We start from the raw sequence: 15,850 nt of genomic DNA on the forward strand, positions 1-15,850 counted from the left end.
TAGGGAGAGATGCCCTGCCTTCAGAGATCCAATTCTTAAGGAGAATCGGCAACATCCGTAGGTCAGGAGTGGAAGTGGAGGGAGGGGGAGTTAAAGATGGGGAAAAAAAATTTGAGATAATTTAAAGTCAAAATAGTAATATCTATTTTTTCCTCCAGCTTTACTGAGACATAATTGGCATATAACATTGAACAAGTTTCAGGTGTATAAGGTGATGATTTCATACATGTATGTATTGTGAAATGATTAGTAAAATAAGGTAGTTAACACCTCCATCACCTCAAATACACGTACGTATTATAAGAACATTTAAGATTTACTCTCTTGGCACCTTTCCATTATATTATACAGTGTTGTTAACTATAGTCACTGTGCTGTACAATAGACCCCCAGTATTTATTCATCTTGTAATCGGAAGTTTATGCTCTTTGCCCAACATCTCCCCATTTTCCCTGCCCCTTAGCCCCTAACAACTACCAGTCTAATTTATGTTTGTATGAAAAATGTCTATTCAGGACCTCTGACCATTTTTAAATTGGATGATGATGATGATGGTTTTCTATTAAGCTGTCTCTTAAATATTTTAAAAATTAAGGCCTTATTGGATAGATAGTTTGCAAATATTTTTTCTCATTCCTTCGGTTGCCTTTTCCTTTTGTTGATTTTTTTCATTTGCTGTGAAAAAAATTTATTTTTATTTTGATGTAGTTCCATTTATTTATTTTTGTTTTTGTTGCTTGTGCTTTTGGTGTTATATCCAAAATATCATTGTCAAAACCAATATTAAGGAGCTTTTACCCTGCGTTTTCTTCTAAGAATTTTACAGTTTCAGGTCTTATATTTAAATCTTTAATCAATTTCAAGATAATTTTTGTGAGTAATGTAAGATAGAGGTCCAATTTATTCTTTTGCAAGTGATTATTCAGTACAAATTTCTCAGAACTGTGTTTACTGTATCCCGTAAGTTTTCACATGTTGTGTTTCCATTTTTGTTTCAAGACATTTTTAAATTTCCCTTTGATTTCTTCTTTGATCCATTGGTTGTTTTGGAGTATGTTTTATAATTTCCACAAAAGTTTTGAATTTTCCAGTTTTCCTCCTGATATTGATTTCTAGTTTTATACCATTTTGATTAGAAATGATACTTGGTATGATTTCATTCTTAAATTTGCTAAGACTTGTTTTGTGAACTAACATGTGATCTATCCTGAAGAATGTTTTATGTGTGCTTGAGAAGAATGAGTATTCTACTGCTGTTGAATGACATGTTCTGTACATGTCTGTTAGGTACATTTAGTTTAAAGTACAATTCAAGTCCAATGTTTCCTTATTGATTGTCTTTCTAGATGATCTATCCAGTGTTGAAAGTGGGATATTAAAATCCTATACTATTATTGTATTGTTGTTTATTTCTCCAATCAGATCTGTTAGTATTTGTTTAATATTCTTAGGCACATGGAATGTTGGTGGTGCCCATGGGTTAGTTGAGGGGATCCACAGGTGAGGTATCCTCACTGCCTCATGGGTGAGCTTCCTGGTGGAGCCCGTGATAGAGTTCATAGTATCCGCATCCCTTCTATGCCCTCTAAAAGCCCTGTCTGCCCTCCTCCCAGCTGCTTTCTGCTCTACAGTTGTGTAGCACACCTCACTACTCTGGAAGGGGTGAGAAATAAGTGGGTCTTTTTGGAAAGCCTAGTGCTCACTCACACTCTCATATTCCCCTGTGAGAGGAATCATGTGTTCAAGATGTCTCTCTTATCACTGAGTTGTGCTGCCTTGAGGGAGGAGTGATGCAGGTAAAGTGAAACTATTCCTTCTCAGTGCATCTGATCTCTGATTTTTTTTTTTTTTTTTTTTGCTCCAGTGGCATGCTGGAACTTCTTTACTGGACTTCTGGACTTCCACACAGGCTCTCTTGTCCATGAGTGATTGTTTAAACAGTGTTCTTTGAGGAGGAAGGTGGTAGAAAACTCTTATTCGGCCATAATGAAAAAACCCAGACATGTGACTCCAACCTAAGGTCAAGGGAGGCTGAAAATGTAGTTGTCACATGTGTCAAGAAGAGGAAAAAAGATAGATGAGCATCGAGCAATTCTTTACCATAATATGATACAGTTCAGTATATTAGCATTTTGTGATATTTCACATAGAGCATTATGACTTTCAGATTTGTCAGCTAAAGAATTTGAAAACCATTCTTTACAAAATTGTCACTTCCATTGGGCTCTAGAAATGCTGGTTCATCATTTTCAACCAAAAGATAATTGTCCTGGCCAAAAAGACAGGAGCAAATTATATGACTGAAGTCATAGATATGAACAAATATCTTCATTTAATGACTACCTTTATTCTTCTCTACGTTACAGTTCAGGAATAAAATTTCTGGAATAAAGTTGAAACAAATACATTTTCCCTCTACTACAGGCTTTTAGGCTGAGTTTCTTACTTTTCTTTTTAACTCTTTAATTCAAGAGCTACACATACTATCTAAGTTACAACAAATGACAAATTATTTGATAACAAGTTCCTGAGATTCTTTAGACTTTTATATTAATCTAAAAAAAAAATGTCCAGGATGATCCCGTAGCTCTCTAGAGATGGTGTATACCTGGGATTAGGACTATCATAGTGCATTATTCTTCACTAGAGCTAGTTTCTTCAAACCTGCTTGTTTTTCAAGTTTCTACAGTTCTCTGGTTCTACTTCATGTCGACCACAGGAATCCACTTCTTTGTAAACTGGAAGCATAAAACGCTATACATAGTTTTTATAAACCTTTATGCTGTGGTTTGCAATGAAATGAATATCACTAATTTAGAGTTGAAAGCAAAGGCCTTTCCAACAAACATGAAATAGTTCATTTCTAGTACCGTGAAATAAATTTAAATGAATTGAATGAAAACTTGATAGAAATAATAAGAGAATTGAATATTTAGAATGACAACTGTATTATTAATAAGACATAAACTTCCACTCCTAATAATCACTTCCACAATTTATTATTAGATGTTGTCAGTTATGATGATGGGGGCACGGAGATAAAACTCAGTGAAGATTGTGTTGTTATATTTGGTATAATTTTAGAAATATCCCAAGGAAATAAGTATTATTATTCTCATTTTATTGAAAATGAAACTTAGGTCCATTGTCTATTCAGTGTCTATCATCACATAGTTAGAAGCAGTAGAAACAACTCTCAAACGTAAATCTTATTAGTAACACTTTTTTCTGTATCAGAGTTGCTTTCATTAGAATGGTAGTCAAGTACAGACTATACAGTTTATGACAACACATATTGTACTGGCTTTGTTTTTGTTTTTTACAGATTCTCAGAATGTTATAAAATTCGATTCTTCACATAGCAATTTCATATTCTATATTCCTTTACAGAATCTCTGCCTTTAAAAATTGTTATTGTTTAGTCAGGCTTCCTATTGTCTGTGAAGAAGAGTTATGTTTTATTAAATTAGAAATGAGAAATAAACTATTGCTCAAAGTAAAATAAAACATTGCTTGAGGGAGTAAAAGATATATTGGGCTTCCTGAGGGATGATTGAGCCTCTTTGTTCAAGTTCTAAACATACTAAACACAGAAAACAGACTCAGCAAGTGTGTCATGGAAAGTATTCATGAACTATATAGAAAAATGTTAATTCATAAAAAGCTCACAGTGTTGCTTCTTGTAGTCACATCACCTATGTGCTTTAGTTTTTAAAAGACATATCAATATTAACATTGTTTAATCCTTCTTGACCTCAGTTTTCTCATCTGTAGAATAGGAACAAAAAAGCCTACTCTCATCTCTTGGAATTGTGAAGGTCAAAAGAAATGAGAGCTGTTAGTATCTACTTTTGTGCTATCCCTAGTACCCTCTTTGGATAGGCCCAATCTTCTTGAGTGAGAGTAAGGTGCACAGGCTGCTGCAGTGGCTGTGATCCTAAGCCAGCTTTCTCAGGGAGAGAAGAAAAAGCCTGCCATTTCTCAGCTTAAGGTTTCTTCCATGTATCACTGCTCATAGGAAAACAGTGAAGGCCATGTGGGTATTTGTCATCACTTGATTTACAATAGACTGACATTGACCAACGTCAGGGAGAAAAATATCACTTGGGCCCAGAAGCTCTCAAATAAGTTCAATCTAACCCTTTTACAAATAACTTAAGATTGTTTTCCTGTCATCTTCAGCCTTTGTAGCCTAAAGCCCAAAATGGAACGATGGAGATCACTGCTAGTTCCACCTCTAATTACCACTTACTTCACTTGGGTATGTTTTTTCTCATTAGCAGATGCAGGAGAGCAGGTCCTCACCAAGGCATCCCCAGTGGGTGTATGTTCAGGCTCTGTGGGACTCCCTGCCCCATTAGATGGCATTTCAACCGTGTTCTTGGCTCAATTCACTTATGTGATTTCAAGAATGTAAATAATTTACACATTTCTCCTCCTTTTATTTTTCCAAAAAGTCTTGATGACCTGGATACATTCCCCTGAATTTATTGACTTCATACATTCCATTTTTATAACTGACCTCAATATCTTTCCCTCCTTTGGTACAGTAAACTCCCCATTAAATCTGCACAGGTTTCTCATAGTGAAAAGTCTATGAATAAACACAAGACCCTTTATAAACCTGATATTGCTATTATTAGTGTTTCTTATTTCAAACATAAAACATGTTGTTGTCTGGACAATAAGGTACATTCTGTCTTCCTTGTCTACAAGTTTTAGCTCTGACTCTTTTGCCTCTTTCAGTGTCTTCCCCTCTTCCCAAAAAAGGTTTAAAATCTGCCCATTCTGGTATCAAAGTTTGCCTGTAAACACTTCGATAATCTTTCAGACATGGAATCATTATTCACTGGCATTTATTGTTTATAGAATACACTTATTAACTTGCTCAAGAACTGCTTTGCTAGCCCTCTTGACCATGTATTTATCTTTTATACAGTTTAGTTTCATGTTAATATAACTTCTCCCAGCCTAGAATTTTAACTCCTTGAGAACAAGAACTGTTAATTGTACTTCTAGATAACTTCACCCTACTCCATCCAATGCCTCCTTTGAGGAGGCTCTCCAGGAATGAGTGCTTGTATTTTTTTAAACATATGCTTCCTACATTTTGCTAAAAGAAATTACATTGTGTTGGTACTTCTTTTACCATTTCCAGCTCTTTCACTGTGAATATATATGTATTTTTTTTTTAATTTAAGATTTACTTTTTTTAATTGAAAAGTTAACAGAGAAAAGTTGGTGTAGGCGTAGTGGTGACGATGGCTGGTGGTACATGGCAGAGCTTCCACAAATTAGGAATAATTATCGCCAATGTTCAATGAATGCTACCTGAGTATCATGCTGTAGTATAATGAAAAAAAGAAAAAGAGAAAAAATTTGTTCTTTGTCCCCAGTTCCTGGCACAGAGCTTCAAAATCCCTTGGAATGTCCTCAGAGAAAAGAGGATCTTTTACTATTAATAATGAGCCCCTTTCCACTATACCTGAGTTTACACTAATGAGATGATGTAAGAGAAGAGGACCCTTAGATACTTTAGGATGGGGGCTGGTGGCCAGAAAAAAAAGTTAGAACTTCCAGCCCCTCCCCAGTCACTGATGAGAAGAGAGGGGCTGGAGATGGAGTTCAATCAGGTGGCATCCTATGTGTCCCTTCATCTGATTTTATGTTAGTACCCTTTCTACTAAAATAGTAATTGTTAAGTATAGTGTTTTTCTGAGTTCTGTGAGTTGTTCTAGTGAATTGAATTATTAAATCTGAAGGTGTGTGAGAAACCCTGAATTCGTAGCTTAATGGGTGGAAGTGTGGGTGGCTTTGGGACACCCAGGACTTGGAGCTGATGTCTAAATTTGGAGTTAGTCTTGTGGGAGTGAGTCTTTAACCTGTGGGTCCATGCTAAGTCCGGGTAGTTAGTGTCAGAATTGAATTAAATTGTTGGACACCCAACTGGTGTCAGATAGTTGGTATCAGAATGTACACACTCTGGGTTAAGTACTTTCTGTTTATTATCTCATCCCATTCTCATGGTAAACCCATGAGGTAAGTGCAGTTATCATTATCTTTTTATGCAGATTAGGAGGTTGGAGCACACAGAGTGACTTCTCCAAGATCAGAAGCCTGGTTCCTTGGTGTCAAAGTCCAATGAAGTGACTCATTATGTTTACTGTCCCTAAGTCTGACATTCTCATAAGTCTCATAAAGATAACTCATTTGGCAATGAGGATGTAAACTTATGTTGGACACCTCTTTTGCTCATCTATAAATCCTTTTGGCTCCCTTCTTACTCCACCTAGTGCCACAGTGACCAGTTCAGGACATACTTTGACCAGGTTTGGGTTGAAACATATCATTCAGACCAGCCACATTCCTTTTGTGCAAATACCCTTGGGAAATACTCAGCGTCTACACATGTGAACCCAGATGAGTGGTGGTGTGAACCCTTGACCAATGAGAAATGGAAGTCAATGGGTAATTAAATGCTTTCCTCTTTTGCTCCTGAGATATGTTTCATAGGACTCTTCAAAAAGTCTTATGGGGGTCAAACATCAGTTGCCATATAGTAATGGCTCACTCAGCAATGTATTTTGTTTTGTTTCTCTCTCTTACCATGATGCCCTCCCCACCCCACATTATATTTTTTAAATGAACTGCCTACATTTTTGCAGGCTCTGCTTTCCAAGGAAACCAGATGAAGACAATATACTTTTAACTTCAGCCAGAGGGATATTGATGATACCTTAATGACTAAATGGCAAAGTTGTAAATGAGCTCTCACTGAATTTAATGCTCCTGCACAACTCTGATTTGTTGTGAAATAAAATATATTGAAACTAATTAAAAGTGTTTTACATCATGGAATTTTCTGAAAGAGATGACCTTGAATTAATAATATTCAATATAATGAATGGTATGGCAATTGAAAAATTAACATCAATGGAGAATGTTCATTAGAATTTGTGGAAAAATTAACATGAAGAAACTTCAGAGTAGATATTCTTTTATGTGAGTTTGAAGTGCATTCTATTTTAAATAAAATCGCAATTTTATTTTTTCTAAATCCGAGGTATTTAGAATAAAAAACTTTGATAAGTGTTATTTGGCCAAAGAAAGCTAGTGGCCATTTCATACTGATATTTTCATTTTCACCACTTGGTCCTTAGCACATAATAGACACTTAAAAAATGCATATTGAATAAATAGAATCTTATGACTGGTGATCAGAAGTCATAGTGGGTTGAATTGTGGCCACCAATAAAATATGTCCATGGTCTTACCCCTAGCACTTGTAATGTGACCTTATTTGCAAAAAGGGTCTTTCTAGATGTAAGTGAAGGATCTCGAGATAATATTATTCTAGATTAACAGGGTAGGCCCTAAATCCAATGACAATTGTCTTTATAAGAAGGGAAGAAATAGACATAAGAGGATAAGTCCATGTAAAGATGGAGGCAGAGATTGAAGTTATGCTACTACAAACCAAGGAAGACTTGGGGCCATCAGAAACTAGAAGAGGTGAGAAAGAATTCTCTCCTAGAGCCCTTAGAGAGGGTACAGCCCTGCCAACACCTTAATTTCAGGTATCTTGCCTCCAGAACTATGAGAGAATACATTTCTGTTATTTTAAGCCACAAAGTTTGTTATAATTTGTTGTGGCAGCCTTAGAAAACTAAAATAGAGGTATTAAAATAAAACAAAACATATGATAAAAGATAATAAAACATAAAACATAGTTTCAACCATAGAACCATTCAATAAATATTTATTGAGTATATACTGTGTGCCAAGTATTTCTCTAGGAAAACATCAGTGAGCAAAATAGAGACCCCTGCACTCCTGATGTTTGTATTCTATTCTAGCAATATTCTGATCAGAGAAGCCAGTTTATTTGAAACGCCTTTACCCTTAACCAAAATTTGTGTCTGTACCTACATCAGAACTAATTATTAACACAGCTAGTGGTAAAGACATCATTCAGAGAATGAAAATTGTATAACATCTTAGGAAGAACTTCCTCTCCGTGGAGAATGCAAGACCTAGATTTCCAATAAAAGATACAATTTTCTAACAAAGATAATGGAAGGAAGACATTCATGATTTTATGACCCCCAGATTTCTGTTCAGCTAATGGGATAGATTGGAGTTGTCCATTCAGTTGCAATGGAACACTGATCTTCTGTGAATAGGCACAAGGGATTCTGCTAAAATGGAGCAGTATTCCAGTTTGGAAAAAAATAAATAAATCAAGGAAATCTCCTTCAAATTTGTTTTTTTACAATGCTTTTAAAAATGTAATGATTCTTAAACTTTTGACAGGTGCCACTGATTATCTTCCAGGGAGAACTAGCCAACAACTAGACCAATGAGCATGTAACAAACCAATATTAAGGAATAGGTTTAGTTCAAAAGCCTGTGTGTGTGTGTGTGTGTGTATTTGGATTTGTATACTTGTGTGTGTGTGTGTGTGTGTGTTTGGATTTATATACTTGTGATTATGATATTCTATTGCCTTTCATGTTGTATAAATTTAATTACATTTAATGATCTCAATTAACATAAACTTAAAATAACCAAACATTTAATTTTGTGCCAAAGTATTATTTATATGATTGAAATAAACCAGTGTTTCATCATATTATGGAAAAAGTGCTTTACTTTCAAAGTGCTTAATACTAGAACAATTCTGAGTCCTGCTGGGTTAGCATCAATTAACAAGCAGAGCAAATCTCAAAACTACTGGAAAGACAAAGCATAAGGAGAGAAATTAAATCCTATAAAAATAATAATTTGGGGCTTACAGATGAATCAGAACATTTTTTTACATTTCACATGTTAGTACTTAGCATAAATGTATTAAATTTACACAAATTGGCAAACACACATGCGTGCACACATCCACACACACACACACACTTTTAAATTGGCACCTACCATTCTGCTAAATGAGGGTGAGCCCTGTGGTCAGTGAGTCAGTGTGAGATAAGAATCTTTGTTCCCTCAGCTTCCTAAATCCCTTAATGCTGTCTGTGTGTGTGTTTGTGTGTGTGTGTGTGTGTATACTTGAGTGTGATATAATTGTTTATTGGTGCATAATTTTTGATACAACATTTCCCGTTATTCCAAGCCAACCTCTGTCACTGGCTTTTCCCCAAGCCTCTAATTGTGTTAAATTTCTTAAAAGGGATATAGAATGTCTTTAGGGATAATGCGAAAAGTAAATCGATGCTGTAATTTCTATCTAATATAGAATCTAAACTCAGAAGAAAAAGAAAGAGAATCTGTTGAACATTACTACATTAAACAAAGCCAAGAATATGAAAAATGATGACTGTAGCCCCAGAAAACAGCTTGGCTGCAATCTCATGAAAAATCCCAAGCCAGAACCACACAGCTAAGCTACTTCTAGAGAAACTATGAGAAAATAAATGTTTTAAGCTGTTGAATTTTGCAGGTAATTTGTTATACAGCAACAAATAACTAACAAAATAGGTATCATAGATTTAAAGAAGAAAATGTAACGTCTTTACTTTTGAATATTTTGAAATAGCGAAAGGAGAGATATAAGTAAAGAGCAACTATAAAACAGTGTGAGAAATGCCATAATCAGGGCAAGTCACTAATAAGCCAGATAATATTAAGGAGCAAAAATAGGATATTCCACTTCAGATCACTAGAGGACAATCTGCTAGACAAATATTTATCTGCCCCCAACCAAAAGTTCCCTACTTAAAGTCTGAGATGATAAAAGGAAGAATTGGAAGGAAGGCTAGGAAGCACAAAGGAGGGCTGCTGACTTTGCTAGATTACCTACTATGTCTTGCGTATTTTATATACATGATTTTATCCAGTCTTCACATCAATTGTATTAGGCAGGTAAATTTTTCTTCATCTTATAGATGGGCACCTGAGGCCCAGTAAGTAATAGAGCTAGGATTTGAATATATGAGCTGCTAGCTCCAAAAGCTTATTTTTGTTCTACTGCACCAGATTGTTCTCCCAGTGGAATATCAAGTCATGGAAAGACTTTTCTTTTGGAATATTCTACAGCATTTGGCAAAGTTGATCACTAAGTCTATGCTGGAAGTCAGACTCTGGCTCGTAGTACACAGTGACTTGAATTTTCTTACTAGTCAGTGGCTATCAGACACCTGTTACAATTTCATAGAGATTGGGTAAATATGTCAAGAAGAAGGAATTAAGCAGTGAGTAAAAGTAATCTAACTAATAGGCTAACTTCTCATCAGTTCCTTAATGTTATAGACAAACAATACTTTCCAAACTTAATAACTTTCCTGAAATAATCCAAATGGAAATGTTCACTGACTGTCATTTTTCCCTTGAGAGTTAGGATTATGAACAAATTTTTAAAATCCTTTGAGTAATTAAGAATTAGCATAACTCTTATTACTAACGATCTATAATTCTGTGAAATTAGATTTGTAAAACTGAGCTGAAAGGAAAATGATTAATACCAGAGGAGTAATAGAAGTTGGCTCAGATAATTGTATAGTTGGAGAGCCATCTATTTTTGTACCTTGAGAGGTGCTGGAAAAGGTCGCCCCACCAATGATTCCTTCATTGTTTTGTAAAACACCTACAATTCCTATGATTAAAGTCATTCCTTTTATTTTTCTGCAAAGCTTAATCCTAAATGTGCATGGGTAAAGGTTATAGGATCTAAAAACAAAATAATAAAAACACAGGCCCAGGGACTTCCAATATGAGCAATTCCGCAAAAGTAAGCCTCTTCTTCAATTCCTGAAAACTATACAAAATCTTCAAGGAGAATGAAAAAGCATCCCCACAGATCCCATCTTCTGTGAAAGTAAGACATAATTATGATTCATAGACTATAAAATAAGTAAAGCAACAGAGACAGGACAGTAGCTGAAAAAAAAAAGGGAAGGAAAAAACAAGAAACTAGTGAAAGGACCCAAAGAAAAACAGATCTCAGAAAGCACCGTAGAATATACTTGCTGAAGGTGATGGGCTCACCCTGAAGTGACAATGGCAATATAGAAATGTTACAACTTAGAAAAATTGTAATGAAGAAAATAGGACTTAGAAAAGATATGCTGATTGTCTCATTTATAATAACTCTGATTTAAATTACTTCATTAAAAGCTGACTAATCAAGTAATAAACATAAAAACATTTTAATAGTACAAAAATAACAGAGAGAAAAGTAATATTATTGATTTAAGTTGGGTAGTAGAAGAGAAAAGCAAATGAGGAAGAAATATTATTTTTTATTACTTCTCACAGCAGGTGACTATTATGTACTGACAAAATGCATTAATAAGAATAATCACCAGAACAGAACTGCAGACCTTTCTAAAACTCAGAGCTACACACAAAGAGCAAACCAAAGGGAACAGACTACATAAAGGAAGTCTTTAAAATTCATAAAAACAGAAAATGTGGAACAATATGCCAACTCAGTAAATTTAAGTGGATTTAACCTACACGTTAAAAGAAGAATTTAAGATTGAATCATAAAACAAATGCAAACTCTATACCATATATAAGGGAGACACCAAATAAAGGGATTCAGGATGGTCAAAAATAGAATGATGGGCAAAACTCCACTAAAAAAGGCACACCAAAAAAAAATAGGAAGAATGATCGTAATAACAGAAAAAGTTCAATTGAGCCCCAAAGCGGTGGGCATTTTGTAGTTTTAAAGGGTACAATGCATATAAAAATATATCAATCATGGATACGTCAAATAACAACAACAAAAATCATAAAGCAGAAATTATAAACAATAAAAAAATAACAGAAGCATTCTGGTAGTTGAGAATTTTAAATCAACTCTTTTAGTCTATAATAGTTTGAGTGGATGAAAAATACAAAAGAATATGGAAGGTCTAAATAACAATTTTAAAGTAGAAATGATTGATATATATATCAAACTGTACTCTGGAAATAGACCATATGCAATTTTTCCAACTGCCCATGAAATATTTCATGAAAATTGACCACATTAAAAAAATCAGGGCAAAAAAAAAAAAAACGAACCCTCAATAGTGATTTGACATTTATATACCTCATGAAGTCGTCACCATGAGAAGTGTAGTAACTGTCACCATACACATTTATTGCGATACTATTGATTGATCCATTTGTAAGGTATATAAATGTCAAATCACTATGTTGTACACCTGAAACTAATATAACATTGTATTTCAACTATACTTTAATTAAAAAGAGCTTTACATTCCAGAACAACAACAACAACAAAAAACCTTAATAAAATTTCCAAAAAGTAGAAATAATTGAAATCTTGAATGAGTGAATGAATGTTTCTTGAGCACTTATCATTTGGGGGGAATTTTATTTTGGGTTCTCCTAGAAAATAGGTCCTAAAAAAAGAATTTGAGTGTAACTTGGGAGGTGAAGGTTTTGAAATTTTTTATGAGGTGGAGGAAACACGAATTGGGGATTTTATGGAGCAGGGGACAAGAAGGAGCCAGTGATATGTGCTTTACCAAGCCAGCTACTTCTATGGATGACTCAAGATTGATTTTGAGGGGGAAACTCTGGAAGCTAGTGTAGAATATGCCAGGGTTATCCTACCTGAGGGCCAAAGGTATTGAGCCATTTATACACCAACTGGCAGAGGGGTCTCCGGCACACAGTGAAAGCCCTTGAGGAAAACGCAAGGACTTACTGTTAAAAGTTGAGTTAGTGTGGGATTTCTGGTCAAGATGATGGAGTAGGAAAATGCTATGCTTGCCTCTTCTCACAACCACATCAAAATTACAACAAAACTACAGAACAACCATTGAGAATTGCCTGAAGTCTAGCTGAACAGAAGTACAGCTAAGGACATAGAGAAAAAGCCACCTTGAGACTGGGAGGCATGGAGATGCAAAATGGTCCCACGCTCATACGTGGCAGTTAAAAATGGGGAGAGATATCTCATCTGTGGAGGTCCCACCGGAGGAGTGAGGGGTTCCAGCCCCATGCCAGACTCCCCAGCCCAGGGTTTCAGTACCAAGAAGAGAAGTCCCCATAACTTGTAGCTGTGAAAACCAGTGGGCATTGTGGCTAAGAGAAATGAAAGGCTGTTGAAGTCCCAGGCTTTCCTCTTAAAGGGCCCATATGGACGCACTCACTCTGAGCTCTAGTACGGGGGCAGGAGCTTGAAAGGTGTCAGGGACATACAGGGAGGAACTGAATTATCTAGTTTCAGGGCAAGGGCTGGAGGGGCAGCTTTCTCCCAGACAGAAGTGAGGGTAGAATCCATTGTTCCTTAGTTGAGCCCTCCCCACTCCCAGCATGCAGATGCAAGTGGATACCATATCTGTCTTCATCGCCTAGTTATCATTGGTTGCCCCACCACCCTGGTGGTTCCCTGAAACCTCTCCTTACCTAATTTGTGGGCCTACCTGAGCTGCTTCCAGAGGCTTTACCATACAAATGGTCTGTCTTGGCTCATGCTGCGGATTTTCTAAAATGTCTCAAATGTTCAAAAACTCAAACAAGCATCTGGCCTCCATGTGCCTCCCTACCTCTTGCTGAGCAGCCTCAAGCTCAGCACTAAGGAGCTGGTCTTGGTTCATGGCTCATCCTCTTGAGATACCCCCAAGCCCAGCATGGTTGATGGCTATCTGCAGATTGCTGTGTGGCTCATTCCAGGTGGCCCCAGGAACGGGCTGTGGTTGAACTTGGCCTGTGTTGGGGCCTCACCAAGGATGCCCCAGAACTGGCACACCTGGTGGCCAGCTTCATACAGAGCCAGAGCACCAGCTAGAGCCACATCCGAGGATGACATACCCAGAGGACAGACTGGGCAGGCACCAGAGACTTGCTGAAACAAATCCTGCTCCTCAGGGTCAGCCCCTGCACAAGAGTTCCTCCACCTTAGTCACTGGCCAGTCCTCACAATCAGGCCAAGGGTCAGTCCCTTCCATTGAGGTACAAACTACAACAGGAGGGGAAGCAGAACCCACACAAGGGACACACCTGGAACACCCAGCTCAGGTGCCCAGGGAGACTGTGCCACTGGACCCCACAGAACACCTACTACTTAAGGCCACTGTACTAAGACTGAAAGACATAGCAGCCCTACCTAATACACAGAAACAAATACAGGGAGGCAGCCAAAATGGGGAGACAAAGAAACATGTCCCAAATGAAAGACTAAACCCAAGCTTCAGACAAAGAACTAAACAAAATGGAGACAAGCAATCTACCAGATGCAGAGTTCAAAGCACTGATTATAAAGATGTTTAATAAATTTAAAGTAAGAGTAGATGAACTCATGGAGAACTTTAACAAAGAGATAGAAAATAAAAATTGTGTTAGAAAATACAAAAAGAGCCAGTCAGAAATGTAGACCACAATAACTGAAATGGAGAATATATTACAGAGAATGAATAGATTAGATGAAGCAGAGGACTGAACCAGAGATTTAGAAGATAAGGTAGCAGAAAACACCCAATTGGAACAGCAACAAGAAAAAAGAATTCAAAACCAAATGAGGATAATTTAAGGGGCTTCTGGGAAAACATTAAGCATACCAACATTTGCATCATAGGGATACCAGAAGAAGAAGAGAGCAAGGAATTGAAAACCTATTTGAAGAAATTACCAAAAACTTCCCTAACCTGGTGAAGGAAATTGACATACAAAGAAGTGCAGAGTCTCAAACAGGATGAACCCAAGAGGCCTACACCAAGAAACATCATAATTAAAATGCCAAAGTTTACAGATAAAGAGAAGAATCTTAAAAGCAGCAAGAGAAAAGCAGTTAGTTACCTAGAAGAATGCTCCCATACATAAGACCATGGACTAATTTCTCAACAGGAAATTTGTAGTTTAGAAGGGATTGGCACAAAATATTCAAAATGATGAAAAACAAGGAACTACAAACAACATTGCTCAAGATTACCCAGCAAAGCTTATATTTGGAATCAAAGGACAGATTAAGAAGTTCCCAGACAAGAAAAAGCTAAAGGAGCTCATCAACACCAAACATTATAAGAAATGTTAGAGGGACTTCTTGAAGGAGGAGAAAGAGAAGAGAAAAAGAAGAAAAGATAAAAAAATATGAATAATAAAATGGCAATAACTACATATCTATCAACAACTACTTTATATGTAAATATATTTAATGCTCCAATCAAAAGATAGGTGGCTGACTGGTTAAGAAACCAAGACTCTTACATATGATGCCTACAAGAAATCCACTTCAGATTGAAAGACACACACAGATTGTAAGTAAAGGGATGGAAAATGGTATTTCATAAAAATGGAAATTAAAAAAAGCTGGAGTAGCAATACTTTTACCAGACAAAATAAACTTTAAAACAAGGGCTGTAACAAGAGACAAAGAAGTACCCAGTAATCGCACTCCTGGATATTTATCCAAGGAAAACCAAAACATTACTTCTAAATGATATGTGCATCTATATGTTGACTACAGCATTATTTATGATAGCCAAGATAGGAAGGCAACCTGGGTGTCCATCAATGGATGACTGGATAAAGAAGAGGTGGTAATATTCCATATGTAAAATAAAATATTACTCAGCCATAAAAAAGAATGAAATCTTGCCATCTGCAACAACAGGAATAGACGTAGAGGGTATTGTGCTGAATGGAGTAAGTCAAAGAAAGACAAATGACATATGATTTCACTTACATGTGGAATCTAAAGAATGAAACAAACAAACGAACCAAACAGAAACAAATTCATAGATACATTGGACATTTTGATGGTTCCCAGATGAGAAGTAGGTTGGTGGGTGGGTGAAAAAAGTTAAGGGCTTACGAAATACAAATTGGTAGTTACAAAATAGTCCTGGGGAATGTAAAGTATAGCACAGGGAATATAATCACTAAT

This window comes from Pteropus alecto, unplaced genomic scaffold, assembly GCF_000325575.1.
Source record: "Pteropus alecto unplaced genomic scaffold, ASM32557v1 scaffold45, whole genome shotgun sequence".
NCBI lineage: Eukaryota > Metazoa > Chordata > Mammalia > Chiroptera > Pteropodidae > Pteropus > Pteropus alecto.